Here is an 18,960-nt window from a genome sequence, read left to right on the forward strand (position 1 = left end):
TTTTCTCAAGTGCAGTCTTCTTGAATGAGGCTTCTAACAGGATAGACAATGTCCTCTCTACCTCATGGAGAATATGGCCAGGTAGAAAAGGGCTCATTTCCACGTGAAACACTCTGGAGCCTCCCTGGTGTCTTTGTTGGAACCAGTCTACTCTGTTCTTGTACTGGTGGCTGTGATGAGGCTGATTTCCCCATTTGGGCACTGGATAAAATATCCCTTTGGCTGTGGTCCCAGGCATTGGTTTTCAGGCTCAGCTTCACCATTCACATTTCCTGATACCAGTTCTCTCTCCTCAGCTGGCTGTGGGAGCAGAGCTTTCATACCCCCATTGTTTTCAGGCATCTCCAAATACATCAGATACCTGTGAAGATTTCCTGGGGTGCTGAAGTTATTTCTTCAATATAGAGTTGAGTGGATGCCTAGGACTGTGGCAATCCAGATCTTCCATCTCACTAAATCTGCTTTGTTCTTTTCACAATCCACCAAAACTGGGAGAGAGAAGGATTAGCAACCCTGGATTTCTCAGCCTGATTTTTCTTTTTTTAACTGATTCATGTCCAGATAGTTCTAGCTATGGATATCCTGGATTAAAAGGCTTTAGAAAATCCTCATGCTTCTACTATACAAAAATCTAGCTTTGCATCTATTGGGACACATAATTTATGTATGATATTTAACTTTTGAGTTAATAACCACCTTAAGATTAAATATCATCTAAAATTATTTTGCATATCTTTTATACATTATTTTTCTCTCCCTTTAAATCTGTGGTTCAACTGAAGTTATGGATTTTGTTCTTAGCTGTAGTGTGCTTAACATTCAGGCCATTACATTTTGCATAGATACAATGATTAATTTTTTACATGAATTCATATACATATGTATGCACGGATAGATAAATTGAATGAATTAAAAATGGGTAACCATATGCATGTAAAGATTACTGTATAAGCGTTCATGGAGATGACTTCATTAATTAATATTTCAGCTTTATACTGAGCAGGGGGAAGAACATAATGTAAGGAGGAAATAAAATGGTGTAAATTTCAATCCCCCCAAATTAAAACTCTGTGACCTTGTATATGCTTAAAAATTAAAACACAAATCTTAGAAAGTTTGATACTTAAAATTTGGGGCATAAATTACCTATAGTTGTGTTGTGCATTCATCAATGTGTATACATATAATAATATAATTATAGAAATATGAACAGAATATTATATTTAAGTAAAACCAAATAATTTTTATTTTCCTATTATGCTCTTGCCTACTTTACACATTTTCTGCTATTCTTATACTTTATTCTATGTAACAGAAAAAACATATTTTTATTTATAGGTGTATTTAAAATATGCAAGCATATTTATTTTCATCTACCTGAATTGTTGTCAAGTTTTCATTAAGAAATTAAGGTGAATTCCTAAATGAATTCCTTTTAAAGCTACAATATTAAGTACTGGTATTATCTTTTTAAATCCTTTTTAAAATATGACCTAAACTCTCTATATTCCTTGTCATAGTGAAAATAACTTGTAGATAATTTCTTGGGGAAGAATGCAATGTATATATGGAAAAAGTAAAATTTATTAAAAAGGTGTGTTTATTCTTCTATTCTCCCTAATAGGTAAGAAAATTTCTATATTTCTGTTTTGTTTTTAAGAAGTGGGCTGGCTAGTCACATGGTTTTCTTATTAAAGTTATATTGCGATGTATTATCATTTAAGACACTGACTTCTCTTAATGAAGAGGAAAAAAAATTGGCTTATTCCAGAAATGTGTAGACCACATGTCGGGTTTCATTCGGAAGTGAATTATTTTGTGAGCACAGCATGGTCCTTTCAAGGGGGCGCTGACGGACCACTTCCGCGGTTGTATGGGGATCGCCTTATCGGGCTCATTAATACCTAAGGAAGACAGACCGAGTCTTTTCACAACTCCAATTCTGCCCCTCCAGAGGACACAGGTCAAACGCGAAGAAGCACTGTGCTCTCTCTCCAGGGGGAGTGAAACAAATGGTGCTGACATTTCCGCTGGTTTAATGAGAGATGGTGCGGAGGAGGGAAGGAGCGCTTTGTCAAAGCGGACAGAGGGAGGTCTGTTTTTAAACGGGGCTGGCTTTTATACTCGTTCCGCCCAATACGGGAAGACGCAGTAGGTGCCAGAGTTAGACATGGAAGAGAGAAAGGAAAACAGCTGAGATGTGTGCAGCACCGGAGACTCCTTGAATCCCGCCCGTTCTCGCCTTTCATTACAAAGTTGTTCTGGGGTATTTGACTCGGGGACTTCTGTTTTGTTTTGTTTGGGTGTTTAGAGATTATGATTTTCCCTTATGTAAGGAACAATGAACTTATTCCGTGAAGAGGACCAATGTGGTGATTGTGTTCCTTTTTTATGCCTGGAGCTCCAAATGGCTAATAAGGAATTCATACCCGTTGGACAACCTTTATTATCACTTCTGATAGAATTGCATGTGGCATCTTACGGAGATTTTAATTTTTTAAAAAAAATTAACTGCACTTCTGTCACATAGTAATGTGTAGTTAAAGGTAGGAATAATGGAGAGCTTGTGCGATCAAAGCTGCAGGATGGGCTTTGCTTTTACTGGTACATACTGATTTTTTAATATGTGGGCATTCATTCCATCTTAGGAGCTTTCACTGCAGGTTTTTTATTTTGTGTAAGTGGAAGAATTAAGTTGCACATTGAGACACTAAAATGCTGTCATGGGTTTCTGAAGGGGACAAGAAGGGTGATATATTAAAGAACCCGGTACAAACCTAGCTTACCACTGACTGAGGACGTGATTCTTTCAGTGATTTAACCGTGTTTGTCTTATTTTCCAAATGCGTAAATGGCTACAGCAATAAAGTAATACAGGAAAGTCACTTAAAAAAATGACTGCTTCATTATAAATAGTCAATAAATATTAACATTTTAATTCAAAACTTAATTTTATTATACTAGTAAGTATATCGATGAATTCGCGCTATGAATTTAATGAAGTTTCTCACATAAATTCAGTTTTCAATTCGACAAACTTAGCCACAGTTTCTTATTTTTATTATGTTATTTAAAAAATTACCACATACAGTGTCGCAAGTGCAAGGTACTGAGTTCGATCCCTGGTCCAAAATTAAAAAAAAAAAAAAAACACTTGAAAAAATTACCGCATAAAATAGGATATAGTTTATAATTTTAATAATTTTATACAAAGTATTTCAAATATTCAAAGTAAATATTTTGAGCAAGAATGAAATATGTGCCAGGTGTAGATATTCTACTGTGAGATTTCCATGAAGTAACTGTATTTGCAATGTGTTTTCTTACCCCAGAGCTGAGCTTTAACTCTCACATGTAATAATCATACTGCAAGTTTATAAAAATGGCACATTTACCCATGAATACAAACATTAAATTATCCACCATTAAAGACAAAACTAATATAACGAGATTGTATGCACTCTATGATTGTATGCACTCGATGTCATTTTATTTTACGTAAAGAGTGATCTATCTTAACTGAAGATGAGACATCAATTAGCTGATTGCAATTGCTCTTAATTTTGACCTTAAAAAGTCCCAAATTCAGTGACTTTAGAAAGCAGTAAACATTACTCTCATAGAGTGATATGGGTCGAGTTTCAGGCGAGTTTGTATGGGTGGTTCTGGCTCAGGGACTCTTGTGACCTTGCCACAATTGTCATCTAGAGGCTTTGGAAGGCACAGGGCTCTGTCCGAAAGTGGAACCTTCACCTGACTGGGAAGGTCGGTCCGTCGGTTCCAGTGGTGCGAGGATGGTGCCAGGTCCCCACTGTGGATTTCTCCTCTCTGTATGTGTACTCGGGACATGGTTGTTTTCATTCCCAATATACCAAAGGAGATCCAGGCAGCTACTTTATGGGTATATTCCTGTGTTCGGTAGCCATTTAGTAACATCGCTGCCATAATTACACCTTAGAACTGAGAATATTTCCCAACCATATTTCATGAGCAGTAATGAAGGCTGACTCTTTTTACTTCTTGAAGATTGGAGTATTAAAGAGTGTGTGGAAATAGTTTAAAATGTCCTGGTTGACCAAGTTGAGTTAGCTGGTGCAAAGTTTATTTATAAGGACATGTTAAAAGAATGTGCGAGAATGTAGGAGACTGTAAAGACTTATCTTAGTCATGTAGAAAAGACTTGGAATAAGTAATATCTCCATGTCTTAGCTTAGGATTTTGCAACGTAGTACTTCTAGATATTGCCAGATTTATGCTAGCTTTAGGCAAACCTTACCTCAGTGAATATATGCATATACTAGAACAACACCCCTCTTTTTATATATTCTTGGCATGTTTGGGAAATTGCAATCGAGCACGACATACTTTACCAACAAAAAGTCCACAGTACACACAGTGAGTATAGAGAATGTCAAAATATGAATCTTTCCAGATAGCTTTTTCCCCCACTAAACACTGGTATGGCATTTATCAGGTTTATTTCTGAAATGTGGGCATTCTCTGTACAGACTGTACAAATAGGCATCTAGGAAATGTACTTATTCCTATGTGAAATGACAAGTATGCTGTCAGTTTCTTTACTGATGAGTTGTTTTTATTATTTATTTTGTATTATACCTTATATATGAGTACCTAGTCTGATGCACAGAACTTTCCAATGATCAATGTTATTTATGCATGGACATATGTAGATACACACAAGACCCATGTATAAACTTTGTAGGTTAATTATCGTGTCAGTTATTTATATGTCAGCCTTGACCTTTCTCTTAGCAGATCTGAGCTGGAAGCACCATGACCTTTAGGGAAAAGCAGTGTGCACTCTTTCATCGGTAGGAGTCTGTGCTCTCTGCTTTTCCTGCATTTCCTAGAACTCCCCAACAACTTCCTTTCTTCACAAGTCCTCAGTCTCTGCTAGGTCTGTGAGTGCTGTTTCCGTTGGCCTCCGTGTCACCTGGACACACTGCTCAGCCACTTCTGCTGTGCCCCTCTGTGTGTTCTGCCTTGTCATCTGCACCAGCCCTGCAAAGAGCCACACACGCTTTTACTGGCCATGCTCTGGGGCTGGACACCCTGTGCCATGCAGGCCTCTCCATGTCCCTATGGGCTGCACGAGCTTCCTTGTACAATAGCAGCTGGTGCCCCCTAAAGCAAGCAATGACACAGAAAAGGGAATGCCAAAGATATGCCACCATTGTGCCACTGGTCGTATAAATCAGTAGGAGCCGGGATTAATAAAGGAATGAACACCAGGAAGAAGGAGCCATTCTGCCCATGTGAAGGGTGAAATGCCACAGTCCGGCCTCTGGGCTCAGTGACATCGCCAGCGGTGCCGATGACATCCCCGTCTTGCCAGGTGAGGAGCGGAAACTTGGCCGGCGGCACTTCCTGCCACTGAGCTTTCGCTTCTCCGCCGACCCCTCTGTTCCTCCCGCGGACATGCTCTGGGCGTTAACCTGTGCTGGGAGTGTGCTAAGTCCTTTTACTCCAAATACATGCATTTACCAGAAATCTTATCAAGACAGGTAGCTGTCTTCTTAAAAAAACAAAACAAAACAAAAAAAACTATTAAACCATAAAAGTAGCAAAATGGCACGTTGCCATCGCAGGACATCTGGCTCCCTTTATTTCCATGGTTAACATAGCACATATCTTACAACAAGGACCTGTTTGCTAAATGAGCATGAATAGTTATTTCCAAAAGAGTTCTTTCAAGGAATATATAGTTCTTTAAAATTATGTCACATCCTGTCAAGAATCAATTCGGCCTCATAAAAAAAGGGATGAGAAGTTAAGAAAAATATTAACAGTGATGTTATGCAGTGGTTGGATAACAGAACGAGTGGCAAGTAAGCCAAGTTTTGTACCAGAAAACCCATAATTTCTGAAAAGTTCCATTGTTCTATGTATTCTGCTTTTCCCTTTGCAGTCCCTAAAAGACAATAAATTATCAAATGTCCTAAGAATCAGAGTACCAATTTTAATTACTGATCACTAACATACACTTTATAAGTGATTGATCTCCCTGTGTGTGTTGACTCTCCATCACCCCATCCACTGTTAGCAGTGAGTTTTTTCCCAAATTGCTCACAGAACCGCGTGTAGTTGAGGAGAGCTGATCCTGGGGTACAACACAAACTTTCCTCACCATCTCCCTGTTTTAATTAGGGGCTATATTTTTCAGTATATTTTTTACTTCCAAATATTTTACCTGTATTTATTTGATGTTACAAGTTCTACTGAAAAGTCCTCACACGGTGTGAATGTGAAGGTGAATGTTCAGAGAGACTATGCCGAACCAAATCTAGTTTTAGAACACAGTTGCATTCCAAAGAATGCCTTCCTTCCATTACTCTTTCCTTGTCCATCACCCCTGACTTGCCTCCCATACCATATCATGTCTGTGGACCCAGTTATGAAGGATCTTGAATTATGAAGAAAGTGCCCAGGAAATTACATCATGGTCTTTATGGAGTTATAAAAATGTAAGATATTTCAGGTATACGTCACCACCCAAGTATTGGAGGGCAGGAGTGTCTGGATCGTGACAGGTTTAAAGAGTGAAAATAACAGCTAATGTTCTTTGAGCTTGCACACAATTCACGCGTTAGGCTAAATGCTTACATGTTCTGTTTCCTTTCGTTTAAATAACGCTTTCAGTGCTACCGCTGCTCTCATTTTACAGAGTGGTAACTTGATGCGTGAACGAGCTAGACTGTGCCATCTATGTCCCAAGACACAGAGCTTGGAGATGGGTAACCGTCGTTCACCTCAGAGCTATGACTCTAAATGCCTCTGCATAATAACACCGGATGACCAAGAGCGAAACACAGACACTGTCTTTCTCAGAGTGGCTCCCTCCACCGTAGTCTGTTTTCCTCCCACAAGTTACAATGAGTTTCCCATGAACTCTGTGCAGCTGGGCTCAAACAAATGTGGTCCCTGTCCTTGTTTTGGGGCTGCTTGACATTACCGTCACCTCACACCTCCTTTATCTTTCATTGGATGGTAGCTTATAAAGCTTTGAGGGATTTATTTCTTCCCTTCCTTTCTGAATGTCTGGGCTCTCAGTCTCCTCTTTTCTAAGAAGTGCTAACTCGCTTTGTGCAATTCTTTATAAAGCAAGGTCTAGGAGTCTTGTTTCCCAGATGGCTTCAATTTCCATGTCTAGCTTCTCTGCCTATTGGAAAGTCTGATTTAGCTCCAAGCACATGACTGTACCAGTTCTCTATAGTCCTGGTTTATTCTTTTTCCAGCTTTCTTCATAGTGAAATAATTTTTCTTGGTTAGATGTATTTCTTGGACTATTTCTGTCATTCAGAAAAAGTTTACCGGATGGGTTTTTATTTTTATGTTTTGGTCCTGGGGAAGGAACTCAGTACTTTGCACTTGCAAGGCAGGCACGATGCCACTGAGCTAAATCCTTGGCCCATGGATGAGTGTTTATAATCACTAGGTGTTTTAAATTTTTGCAACTGTACATGCAGAAGACATGGATTTTTCAGTCAAATACAGTGCATTTATGCAAATGTTTGAGTGAGGATTATGTGTTATGTCAGGTTTTTAGTATTTATCAGGTAGACATGAGTTTTTGACTTCAAGGAACTCAGAAAAAATGTCTATTATGATAAATTTAAAGAGAAAGAATAGTTGTTAATATGGTGAGCTGTGTGCTAAGGATAACCAGGGACTTTGACAATAGAGACAGAGAAGATGGATGTTATTCCATGTAAAGAGCCATCTTTGAAAATAATCATAGACATTGAGGTGGGAAATTCAAAGGTTTGTATGGATGTTGAGTAAGCTGGCTTAACTGAACATAAACTATATGGCATGGTAGAGGTGACAAAGCAGAAAAGTAGATTTGGGTCAGATTGTGTAAAGCTATTAATGCTACTCTAAGTAGATTAAAATTTATACAGCAGAGATCTACTGAGAGTGTTTGAATATTGACAGACATCTTTATCAAAATCAAAAAATAAATAAAAAACAGTTAAGTATAATAATTTTAAATTAATTTTATGTTATTTTATTTGCAAGTGTATATATCATTCTGTAATGGAGGGGACTTTTCTTTTAAACTCTTTGAATACTTCAACTAAAAAGCCAGTACGATGTTTTTTGTTAACAAATAATGCTTTTGTTCTATGATCATGGCCTTGCAAGCTAGAAATGACTTATTATTATTTATTAATAGTATTCACATCCAACCAGTTTAGCTGATTCAAAGACACAAGGGTTGGAGAAGGAGAAAGTGACATATATGTAAAACAACTGCTGGAAGAAAACTGGTTGCCTCACCAACTGTTTTACTGCCAAAGAATCCTAGAATTACATGTCTAGAATGAAGTCGAACCAGAGAGACAGACTTGTTTATCACCAGCGTTTTTTTGGTAGCTGATTTCTTCAGGTTGGGTGAGATGGTAAACAATGAAGGAGGAAGCAACACAGATATGTAGTGGAAGGGTGAGATATGTAAGAGGAAATCTGACAGGGTTAAAGGCAACAGAAGCAAAATGCAAAAGTAGCATGCCGTGTGGAGAGAGTGGTTGACCACACCGTTGCTTTTCAGATGTCAAGTAGAAATTCCAGGGAAAATACACTACTAGATTTTGAAATTAAGAGCTACTGGGAGCTTAAGAAGGACACTAGATGCATTTTAATGGTTAAAAGGAAGGTTCTCAATATGCTCTTGAAAATCTGCACATGCCATTAACATCCTTGAGCTTTGTAAAGTCTTCCAAACAATAATCAGATCTTTTTATCTTAATAAAAAATAATTCACATACAATGCAAGATGAATATTACCAAAATAGTAAGACACATAAAGAGCCAAACTTTCTCTTCATTAATATCAAGACTTTCAATATGAGAGTATTTATCTCACCATGTTGATGGTGGGTAGGTGTAGTCTCATGGCCATACATTCTAAACTACCACAGATATCATATTTGTTAATGGCAATAATTACGATGATACACAAATTTACCTCTGGGTTTAAATATACAATATTAAATTAGCCTGACTTTTTTCCAAGGAGCCAGTACAGTAGGATACAATACATTTCAGTTGTATTCGTAAGTATTATTAGGTTCTCAACAATTAGTTTGCTGAAAATCGAAGTAGCTGAAAAACAGCGGTGATTTTAAAATTTGTTGTATTTCTTAAACAAGGAGTTTGTAATGAAGACATTGCAGGGAGAACAGAGGCATGGATACAGATGGATTCGTACATTCGAAGGTGACATTAGATTGCTTGAGCTGCCGCAGCAAAGCAGCACAAATGTGGATTGAATGGAAGGAATTCATTGCCTCGTGGTTCCGGAGGCTGGAAGTCTGAGGTTCAGTTACCAGCAGAATTGGCCCCTTTCTGAAGGGTGAGGCTTCTTCCCTGGCTTCTGATGGTCTGCTGTCCTCATAGGTGCTCTCTGGCTCCTGCTGCATCACCCTGATCTCGGCCCTTGCTTTTTAATGTCATGTTCCAAGTGTGTGTTTGTGTGTTGTGTGTCCAAATTTTTACTTTTGATTAGGTTACCGTTCATATTGGTTTCATGTCTTACTTCATGGCCTCCCCTTAACTAAATCTGCCTTTCAAATTAGAAAAAAAATGAAACCCATTAATCTGTATAATCTTTATACACTAATAAAAAAACATATATTAAAAACAGAAAAAAAAACATATTAGGTCATATTCTAAGGTACCAAATGGTAGAAATTTGACATATTATTTTGGACGCCATCACTCTATCTTCAGCAAAAATCAATGAACGAAGATTTTATAGAAGCAAAATTGTCATGTAGAGAATAAATGATAGAACACCAGAGTTAAAACTATGACCAAAAGGGAGATTCTTTACTTTCAAAATATATCTGGCCTGATCTTGATGACAGCTAAAACTAGAGTCTTCACAGAGCCGTTGCCACCAAGACCTCTCTCTGGACATAATGACAAACAGGAGAATAATATATAAAACAGAAGCCTAGTTTTCCCAGTTGTAGTAGGATTTGAGAGCTGCCACTTCCTGCATTTCACACTGCATGCATCTCCTTGAGTGTTCTGGGAAAAGTTAGGGTGTTCTGTAGAAGAATTTGAAAACATCCATTTCAGAACAGTTACACATTTAGGAATAGGACAACAATATAGATTATTACAGTAGTTTAGACATGAAATAGGAGGCCATAGTAGGTGAGCGCCAGGGAGAAAAAGGAAAGGAGCTGTACAACTAGTACAGTATTTGAAGAATCATGACAGGATGGTAGCAGGAGGAGAGAAAATGTGATTAGCATTATGAATTGTTACAATGTCTTAAGTTTTTGTTTCATGTCAAGAAATGTCCTACTTGTCCAAATTTGTAAAACTAATTGGTTGCAATGTAATTTGAACTTGAAACAGGGATAGAAATCTTCGCTTCAAAGCTAGAGAGTTTGGGGGTAGTATAATAATATCACAACAAGGTAATTCACGTCACCTTTGAAAGAGTCTCGATCTTTACAATTTCAGGAGCCCCGGTTTCCCTCAACTAAATTCTGTCTCCAAGAATCATCACCACATGTACCTAAAGAGACCCTAAATAGACATCTGAAGAGAGAATACCAGACAACTTGCCTCACTTCCTCCAGGATAAATGCCCCGTTGTTCCGTGGAGATGTGTCTTTCCGAGTCTTGCACAAGCTGAGTGGCTTCGTTGTCACTGAGTAACTTCCTTGCTGGGCTTTCCTGACCTTTTCTGAACATGGTATTTGGAATGTCAACGTGCTTCGTTGACCCACTCCCCTTTGGATTATTCCTCCTCAGTTTAATCGCCGCATAGCTACATTTGTTTCTACTGTAACGCTATGCATAGTTCCGGAAAGACGCTGTATTGTATCAAACTGTCATCTAAATGGCAGTGTTAAAGAGAAAAATTATGGTTGAGAGCAAAGCACTAAAAACTATGTCAATTCATTAATACAGCATTAACAGATAAAATGACAATTAAACAATTATAATTCTAATTAAAATGTTGCATGTTTTTAAACTTCACAATAAAACTTTCAGTGTACAGAAAAGAAGTTTTCAAAACCGCAGGAGTAATATATATAGCTTGGTAAGGTAGGCTGTAGAGAAGAGCTACGCATTCAAGGAATAAATTCCAAAGAGCTCGGAACTGCACAGCAAGCAGTTGTAATTCAAGCATTTGGTCAAATTGACCTGAAAGAAAAAGTATTAAGGGAAGGGCATGGTGATCTGCATTGCTCTCTGCGTACTGCATTCCACGGTGTAGGATACTTTACTTTCAGAATTAACACTGGATGGCACAAAATATTAATGTATTGGGAAAACTTCTCTAACAAAATCATTCTTCTGATTATTGAAGGTGTATGAGCTAAGTCTCATTTTAGTAATATTCATCAACACAGTAACATTTTACTTGTGCTTTGCATCATATAAATTTTTCACTTAATACTATAACAAATCATGTTTAATTGTCTGCTCTTTTTGTTACTTTAATTCAAGTTATTGGAAACTGTCTTAGGACTAAAGCATGAGTTACAAAGACTGGCAAGAAAAGCCTACTGAAGATCTGTCTTAAAAATAATCTCTTTTTGTAGTAATTTTACAGGGAGATAGAGGTACTGGAAATTGAATCCAGGGCCTTTGCACTGAGCTACACCTCTAGGTGTTTTTAGTTTTTTAAATTTTGTTTTGTTTTGTTTTTGTTTTTGTTTTTTAAGACAAGATTTCACTATGTAGTTGAGACTGACCTGGAACTCACTATGTAGCCCAGGCTGGTCTCGAACTCACAGTGATCCTCCTGCCTCAGACTCCCCAGTGCTGGGATCACAGGCATGGGCCACCATGCCTGGCAAGTTTTTAAAATTTTGAATGCGTGCCTTGCTAAGTTGCTAAATTTTCCAGGCTGGCCTCAAATTTGCAGCCCTCCTGCCTCAGTCTCCCAGAGTATTGGGATTCTAAATTTTAGCGATCATGGCCTGTAAATTTTTGTTCTTTAACCCAGTTTAAATCTTCAACTCTCTCTTTCATCAAAAAGAGGCTCCTTCTTTCCTTAAATGAAGAAATATGTTTCAAATAAAGCTGACCAAATGGAGCTGGCCTATGTTTGAATTTGTAGTATTTAGTTAACACAGGTGCTCAGTCTAGGATCACCACTCCCTACACAAAATTGCATGGTTCTACACCCACATTGTTTGGAAATTTGTTATGAGAGCCCATGTTTCCTAGTAACAAGGGAATTACTTAGCTTCACAAATATTCAGCAGATACCTGCTATAACCTCAGCACTGTCGATGAAATACCAGAGGCACAGAAGTCCATCCAACAATTTAACGTAACATGACTCATACTCAGTACTGACAATAATGCTGAATTTATACCATGACTGTCATGTTTGGGGAAGACACATTATTCTAACTTGGCTGATGATAGGTATTTTTTTCCAGCTCTGTTTTCTGAAAGAATGTGTCCTTTTGTTGATCCTCATGGATTTCCCCTTATCGTGTTAGCCCATAAAAGTTGTTGGTAAATAAATTTTCACAAATCACTTCCAAATGTGAATATGCAACCAGATGGATTGTGAAAGATCGGGGTGAAAATCTTGGAGACTACCTGGAAGAGTCTCCTGAGACCTGATCTGGGGTCAACTTCCAAGACATTCCTTCAGTGGATTTCCCGGATCAAAATGTAAAACAAATAAAACAAAATACTATCTTCTTAAATGCAAGAATTCATAGAAAAGATTGCAGGGAACACAAAAAGAGCAACTATGGCAGGCTAGAAGATGTTCACTGCTCCATGATGAAGTCACACACCAGTATACCACCCATTCATCGCAGAGGAAATTCTATAGCCAAAGTCTGTTTGTCCTAAAGACGGTCACCTCTCTGAGGCTGATTTACAGTTTAGGAAGGAGCACTGCTGTTGCTCTGGTTCTCTGTGCACCCTTTCTAAGTTTTCTTTTGCTGTGGGGAATGTCTAGTCTTAGCAAAAATGTCCTGGGATATGTCTCTGCTTTTTCATTGCATGCAATGCTCAGAGTTATGGAAGGGTTTGTCTTGATCGGGCGTTTAACTTTTTTTATTACTCCTGGGACTGGGAAAACATGCAGCCAACCATATCAGCAGATCAAGAACTTAAGCAAGAACATTTGCTAACAAGAGAGCCGCTTAAAGGCAACCCTCCGGCAGGCTATCTGCCACATTCTCCATGAATTGCATTTCCCCAGGTGCCTCGGAGAAGTCCTCTCCTCAGGAATGGCCAGTGCTTCTATATTCTCTGAGCTTAGCCAACAGCCAAGAAGTGCCGGAATGGTGGCGGAGTGTCAATATGATTTAGGTTGCCTTTCGTGGGTGTGGCTAGAGAAACAAGCTTAAGCCTATTTCTCCATAGATATCTGCTATAATCCCTCTAGCTGTAAATTTACTTTCTTCTATTTGCAAACCCATAGTTGTGATATAGACGCACACGTTTTAGGGATGATGCACAAAATTGTAGATCCTCACCGCCGCTTAACTGACTCAAAATGCCCGCTCTGGTATCCAAGATGTCACGGGTAGGCTGACGTTAACCATGCAAACACAATTTCCATTTCAGCACAATGTCTATCCATCACTCCTTGATACCACTTAATTTCTATATCTATTGGGAAGAAAATACTTATGATTCGATACATTGTTTTGACTGCCTTGTAAGTGTCCATAATAGTTCCAAGATATTATGTGCGTAAGGTCTTGCTAACACAACTGTTGCATTTTCAGTAATAGGTAGTAACCTGGAACTATTGTGAACATCTGATTTTTCTGCCACTTAAAACTGGTGATGTGACAGAAATAAGCATATCAGCACCAAAGTAAAACATAGCATCAAAAGAATTAGTACCCTTTTTTGGGAGTAGAAACATCTCTTTGGCAGATCCAGATCCAGGTATTCCAGGGTAAAAACTAATACAAATTGTGTAGCACTAAAAGAGAAAGAACAAATTTGTCCATCTCTTTTGTAGCCCTGGTAGAAGAGACCCAGGGCTTATTTTTTCAGTTTGACACTTTGCTCTTTACGCATTCTTCTCTGCTTTCACTTCATGCCTGCCCTCCTCTCTTAATTTCTCCAGCCGCCAAACCGTTGTGAAGGACTAGCTCCACAGAATTTCTAGAAAACAGAATTTTCTTGCACACTTCTCTCAAACTCTCCCATCAAGACAAAGGTGGTTTTATTTTAAAAAAAAAATAAAGTCCATCTACATTTCAACTACTCCTGAATACCCAAAGTTAAATAATAATATAGAATCGTTGTTTTATAAATTATCATTTTAAAATTTGCACGAGCATTAATTCGGTTGCTATCATAAAGTGCATACATAGTAGACAATAAATGATGTCATTGTGTTCATCCACGTTCACTGAATATCTGCCATATTCAGTGCTAAAGAACTTACACTTCAAAATAGCAATGTATTGTTTTCTGCAGTCTGTGTTTTGTGTGAATGGATTTCTGCATGTTATTACAATTTTCCTAGTAGTCATAATACTATAACAGCAGTAGCAACAATAAAAACAACACCAATAGTATCTAATTTTAGTGAAATGGCTACTGAAACTCATGTACAAGTAATGCTTATTGTAATCTCCTGGTAGCTACTGGTAACTAACCACTGGTAGCATTTCAGTACTTTGTCCTCTCGATTTAATTTAGGAGCAAATTTAGGCCTACAGAGTTCAATTAATTTTCCAAGGTCTCACAACAAATTAGGTTTCTTAAGTCTCTGAATATGATTTTGTACCAGTAGTTATTAAATTACTTATCTCCTCTGCTTTTCCTATGTAACATAGAACTCCAGGAGGCCAGGATGGCTCAGCACCAGGTGATAAATAAATACAGCCATGCTATATCCCATCTATGTGACAAACATAATAAGAAACAGTTGAAGGAACCACTGTAAAAGACTTTAAAATGGACACCAATTGATGTTCTCAATGAAAAGATGAAGTACTTTCTAAGCATGCCATCCCTATTTGTCTTATGTGAATAGACTTTTGAGCCACTCATTATTTTGGAGCTATTTTTACTCTTTTCTACATGATGAATAACTGATATCAATGCCAATAACTGCTTTCCATAAGCATAAAAATATTTATCTAACGAAATGCAGTGATTTTCTTTCTCTCCACTGGATCACCAGAGTTTTAGATCTGTTTGTAAATTTGTCTTATCATTACTGTGGGTTGTGTTGGGGTGAATTATTAGAACACTTGTGATATCATATTTGTTCCCACACTCATTCATGAGGTAAGTAAAATCTTTGACATCTATTTATTTTACATCTGTGTGACAGTTTACACTTATACTCTCTTCTAAAATCTTCCTTTTATGCATTCGGTACATTTCAGGTACTCTTACTAACAGAATGCTTCTGAGCATTTCTCAGGTATTAACCTTAGAAGCCAGATATCCCATCCTCTGGATTCATAACATCCTTTTAAAAGATTCCTAACAGATGTGCTCAATTTAATGTACTGTAGAAGGCCACAAGTATGAATGTGGTTGAAAAAATAAGCTTAGGATCTCTAGTTTGTGGCCATGGGCAAATCACTTCTGTTTCCTCTTCCAGGCAATAGAGATAATAACTTCTGCCTCGTAGGATTATTGTTGGGATTGATGCACCATTGGAGAATGGCTGTCAGCTCTGGGCTGAGCGCTCAGTGATCAGAAGTTAGCGTTATTATGGGAGTTCAGTGTCTGTCAAGGCTGTTCATTTCACTGCTCAACAGTGCTGGTCCTGAGGAGGCGTTTCTTATACGCACTGCTGATCCAGCTTATTGTAACATTCATGTCCCGGACTAGTTACCTGTTTTACTTGGTGTGGCTTTATTTTATTAGTTTTCACATGAGCAGCATTCAAATTTCTGAAGACAGAGCCTACTTTTATCCAATGTATCTTCCTCAAGTAAAATATGCCTTTTTCCTTTATCTGTTCATCCTATAGTAGATTTCATGTCTTCTCCACTTTTCTAAGAATCCTGCAGTTTTCTGGTAAAGGCCATCATCAGAATTCTGTGTCTAACTAACCAACTAATTCTGGGTGTGATCTGAACTGAAAAACAGCACCAAACAGGAGCCAATAAAAGCACGTATTTCTAGGAATTCAACTCAATAATTTATAGGATTTACTAATTATGATATTACAGTTTATCTTTTGCTTAATGTGAGCCAGATTTACACTTTTCAATTCTCTTTTTCTTTAACTTGAGAATTTGACATTCTGAATCTAAACTTGGAAATTGGTATGTATCATTTGGACAATAGTGATCACCAGTTATATTCGGTAAAGCATGTTGAATTCTTTTAAAAATTATTTCAAAATGTAAACTAGTACAAGTTTGTAGGGTGTCATTGTTACATTCATCGTGAGGAGTTGGTGTATATACAGAAGGCATCTGAGTTCTTTTTACTTTCCATATGCCAGAAACTCTGTGAAGTGCTTCGGGTTCACTATATCACTTTTTACACAAAAGCCACCTTGTAAAGTAGAAGGACTTAAATCAAGTACATGGAATACATATTACTTCCTCTTGGCAAGCAGGAAACATCAGCAAACATTAGAGTCTACTCAACAAACGTTAGTAGTTTTCTTCCGCCATTGAACACTTAGTCTGTAACTTAATACTTTCTTAATCATGGCTATTGGAAAACATACAGGGAGTTGATATATGCAGCATTTGGATTTCCACCTAGTTAAAAATAGGTAAAATAGTTCTCCTATATGGAAAAGTGGAAAATCTCTTTATTAGATATCAGATTTTTTAAAATGGGAAAAGTATCAAGTTATAGTTTTCGATTTGTAAACAATTCACTGCTATCTGCAATCCATTTTTGTTTTGCCCAAGGTCTATTAGAAGATCCTCCAGAATAATGAACTACATAATGCTATAAAAATATTTGAAACAAATAGTTTTCCCTCACCAACAACAAAGTAAATTAAAAATCTGATATCTTTAGATGGACATGTCTTATCTTTAGACAATTGTGTCACCCAAATATGTCCAAGTCTTGTTCTTCAGTACCTGGGTGTGGCTTTATTTTGAAATAGAGACTTTTCAGATATGGTTTTCGATATCAAGATGAGATCACCTTGGATTGATAGTGGGCTCTAAACCCAATACCTTTTGTCCTTATGAGGAACAGAAGGAGACATGTTCCACAAAGGGAAGAAGACCAAGGAAAAATAACGACGGATTAGAGTTATGATGCCACAAGCCATGAGCATCAGGAGGCCCCAAACACTGAAGGAGACAAGAAATAACTCTGGGTGTCTTTCAGAGAGTGTGACCCGGCCACCACCTTCATTTTGGAATTCTCCACAACTGTGAGAGAATAAATTTGTGCTGTTCTAAGCTGCCAAATTTGATTACATTTTGACAGCAACACTAGGAAATTGACATTTTTTTCCAAAGGCATTTGCAGTAAAGTTGTATGCTAAAGGAAAAGTATTGACTTTTTGCCTAAGTTCTCATGTTCTCCATTTAGCAGCTCTAAAAATGGGCTAATCTATTGTTATTGAGTTAATTTAACCAGTTTTCCACCTATGCTAAAAGCAGCATTATTTCTATATAGTTGTCATTCCCTCCACAGACACTTGTTAGAATATAAGGAGGAACAATGAAACGATAATAAAAAGGAAACAAATACCTGCTCCAGTGGAGTTTAAAACCCAGAAGAGAAGAGGTGAGAGATAAGAGTTAGCAAATTATACAGTATATTTAGCAGCATACAGAAACCAGGATAGCATAGAAGGATGTGATTGCAATTCAGACGGCTACCAGATAACTGAATGGGAAAGTGCATTTGAAATCAGCACAGGAGAGGCCATACGATATGACTGCCATGGAGAAAATTCTAGGCAGAGCGTGGAGCAAGTATAAAATATCTGGGGGACACTTAATGTGCTTCTGAAGTTAGAGGAAATGCAAAGCAAGGGGCAGCAGCGGCTTCCTTTTCCGCGAACTCGGGAGCCCAGGCTGGTCTCCGGAGAGCAGCGACCTGACCTGATCCATTTTACTTGACTTCATTTTTCTTTGCTGAGGATCGAACTCCTGGCCTGGTGCACACTGAGCAGACATTCTATGAGCAAGCTGCATGCCAAGCCCAAAGCATAGGCTTTAAATCCTTTGTGTGTGTGTCTGTGTGTCTTGAATCCCTTTAGCTGTGTGGCAAAGAATATGGGCAATTGTGAATATTTTAATGTACATAAAATTAATGTGTAGGGATTACAAAGTAAACTGTACAACAAATTTGAGATAGAATGGTGTTTCTGTTTCACTAAAAATATAACGATATGTGTATTAAATACTATAATCTTGAAATGATGGATCTATCTGCTATATCTTAAGATAACTATAGCAACATTAATACAATATAAAAATATCTGTAATTGCTTATTAAAACAGATACTGTTAATGCTATTATGGCTTTTTCCTTATATTCACAATGAGTTAAATGACCCATGAATTATATCCCAGTGAATAACCACCAGTTTATATTAATGCTATATTGAGTAAAAAATACAAGAATAAACACTAACAATCCATATATCATATAATTTAATTTTCATGTATCATTTAATTTAATTCATATAATATAATTGCCATAAAGAATGTTTATAATGATGTAGCAATCTCCAAACCTCCTGTTGTCTTCCTATTCCAGTATTGAAAAGAGCAAAAACAATTATATTTTGTTTCATAATGAACATTAATGCCTCATGTTAAGTCTGATATAATTGTAGAGCCAAATATGGAGACTGTGAAGTTTGTTCCCCAAGTAATAATGCAAATCTGGCCATATCTGAGTCATTTATCTGTGAGTACTTATTTTTCCTGGTCTTATATCATGCATTAAATAATTCAATAAACAATCCATATACTCATATTCTAGTTTATGTATGATAAAGATGATTCCAGTTTTACCTGG

General features: G+C 37.5%; 1 long non-coding RNA gene across 2 annotated transcripts in view; it reads left to right on the forward strand.

Moving 5' to 3' along the window:
- The window catches only part of LOC104866792, a 284,791-nt gene that overhangs the window by 158,071 nt on the left and 107,760 nt on the right, over window positions 1-18,960 (forward strand). The gene's annotated exons all lie outside the window — the stretch shown is intronic.

Source organism: Fukomys damarensis, unplaced genomic scaffold (assembly GCF_012274545.1).
Source record: "Fukomys damarensis isolate Sample0158 unplaced genomic scaffold, DMR_v1.0_HiC HiC_scaffold_31, whole genome shotgun sequence".
In the NCBI taxonomy this organism is placed as follows: domain Eukaryota; kingdom Metazoa; phylum Chordata; class Mammalia; order Rodentia; family Bathyergidae; genus Fukomys; species Fukomys damarensis.